This window comes from Ahaetulla prasina, chromosome 8, assembly GCF_028640845.1.
Source record: "Ahaetulla prasina isolate Xishuangbanna chromosome 8, ASM2864084v1, whole genome shotgun sequence".
NCBI classification, from domain to species: domain Eukaryota; kingdom Metazoa; phylum Chordata; class Lepidosauria; order Squamata; family Colubridae; genus Ahaetulla; species Ahaetulla prasina.
In genome coordinates, this window is record NC_080546.1 from 87,301,257 (window position 1) to 87,303,756 (window position 2,500).

Consider the following 2,500-nt stretch of genomic DNA (forward strand, 5'->3'; position numbering starts at 1 on the left):
GTTACAATGGCCCTGCAAAAAGGAGACTTGTGGCCGTTTTTCTCACTTAACGACAGCTGCAGCATCCTCACAGTCCAAATTCAGACACTTGGCAATTGGTTCGTATTTTTGACGGTTTCAGCGTTCCCCCCTGGATCACGGGATCCCCTTCGACAACCTTCTGACAAGCAAAGTCAACGGGGAAGCCCGATTCACTGAACAACCGGGTGACTCACTTAACAGCCGCAGTGATCCACTTAACAACGGTGGCAAGAAAGGTCGCAACATGGGGCGAAAGTCAATGTCTTCACAAATGTCTCGCTTAGCAACAGAAGTCCGGGGCTCAATTGTGGTCGTAAATCGAGGACTAGCCTTGTGACGCCTCAGATTTGGGAAGTTTAGGGCTACCAGACTGGGCTGCAAAATTGGAGCGGGCCAGAACAGGCAAGATGCCATGTAAAGGAATCTAGTGTCTGGAAACGCAACAGGAGAAAAAAAACACTGTTTGTTCTAACTTTGAATTAATTGTAGAAACTCCACCACTTCTCTGGGTTCAATGACAACCAAAACATAAAATTATTCAGCAGTAGCAATTATATAGATCCGATTCCAGTGATGAAATCCAAATTTTTTGACTACCGGTTCTGTGGGCGTGGGTTGGTGGATGTGGTGTGGCTTGGTGAGCGTGGCTTGGTGGGAGTGGCAAGGGGATGGATACTGCAAAATCCCCATTCCCACCCCACTCCAGGGGAAGGATACTTCAAAATCCCCATTCCCTCCCCACTCTATCTGTCTCCCCTGGTCCTTCTCTTCACTAGACTAGCCATGCCCAGTTCCTGCAACCGTTCATCGTATGTTTTAGCCTCCAGTCCTCTAATTGTCTTTGTCATAAGTCACTCTTCTCGGTGGCAATGCAACTTCCAACCGTCCCTAAACCGACCGTTGTAAGTCAGAGACTACCTAAATTTGTAGTTCAGGGTTGAACTGCCGGGTGCTTGGTGCTCTCCCGAGTTTGATGATTTAGACTTAGGCTTAGAATAACGTTGTTGTGACTTTGAATGCACACCAATCGGCATACGTTAAAATGAAATTTTGTCACATACAGCTCTGCAGGGGTCTCCACCTCTAACATACACCACATAAACATGACAAGATAGATAGATAGATAGATAGATAGATAGATAGATAGATAGATAGATAGATAGATAGATAGATAGATAGATATTATGCATATACCCACATCTCTCTAAGGATCTCCATCTCTATAAACATAAAAAAATTGAATAAATAGAATAGAATAGAATAGAATAGAATAGAATAGAATAGAATAGAATAGATTTTTTTATTGGCCAAGTGTGATTGGACACACATGGAATTTGTCTTGGTGCATACGCTCTCAGTGTACATAAAAGAAAAGATACGTTCATCAAGGTACAACTTTGCACAACAAAGTACAAGGTACAAATAAACAAACAAACAGCAGATAAATAAATAAATAACTGATGAATGAATGAATGAATAAATGAACAAATGAACGAATGAATAAATAAATAAATAAATAAATAAATATTATGCATATACCCACCTCTCTCTAAGGGTCTCCACCTCTAATATACACCAAATAAACATAAATAAATGAATAAATAAACAAACAGAAGATAAATAAATAACTGATAAATGCATAAATAAAAATTATGCATATACCCACATCTGAGGCTCTCCACCTCTAATATACACCACATAAGCATAAATAAATAAATAAATAAATAAATAACATAAATAACATAAATAAATAAATAACATAGATAAATAAGTAAGTAAATGGAAATTATTCATATACCCACATCTAAAGGTCTCCACCTCTAATGTCAACATCAACCTGACAAAATGAATGAACTAATGAACTAATGAAGAACCAGACACATACATACATACATACATACATACATACATACATACATACATACATACATACATACATACATACATACATACATAAAAAATTATGCATGTACCCAGATATATGACAGGGCGAAACAACAGAGTTTACTTTGGATGTATACAGGTACATGGAGAGAGAAACAAATCTTGCCAGTTGATGGTTTTCTTGAAGACGTTTCATTACCCAAATAGGTGACTGACATCCACAAGAAAACCCAGAAGCTCAGAGAGCATCAAGGATCTCCTCCATCAAAGAGAGAAGTTTGACTGTAACTGGACATGACTTTGTCCACTCGAGATCTCTCAAGTCCAAAAGGCCAATTCATTACACGGGGAGGGGGGGAGAGAGAGAGACAGAGAGAGAGACCCGTCTCCTTTTCTCGATAGGATCCCAGGCGATCGGGGCACCTAAACCCGCGAGAGAGAGGAAGAAAAGATCCCGTTCAAGCATCGGGAAACGGCCGACTTGGACCAACTTCGGCGCGCGTAAAAGTGGCTCCAACTTTACGCCGAGCGGCCGCGGACCGGGACCTGAGCGGAGGCGAATTCATTACAGCGCCGAGAAAGACCCGTCGTCTCT

The 2,500-nt window shown here is 40.9% G+C and overlaps 1 protein-coding gene across 1 annotated transcript in view; it reads right to left on the reverse strand.

Moving 5' to 3' along the window:
- LOC131203512 (arf-GAP with Rho-GAP domain, ANK repeat and PH domain-containing protein 2-like) overlaps nucleotides 1-2,500 on the reverse strand; it is a 104,142-nt gene that overhangs the window by 100,319 nt on the left and 1,323 nt on the right. The window lies entirely within an intron of this gene.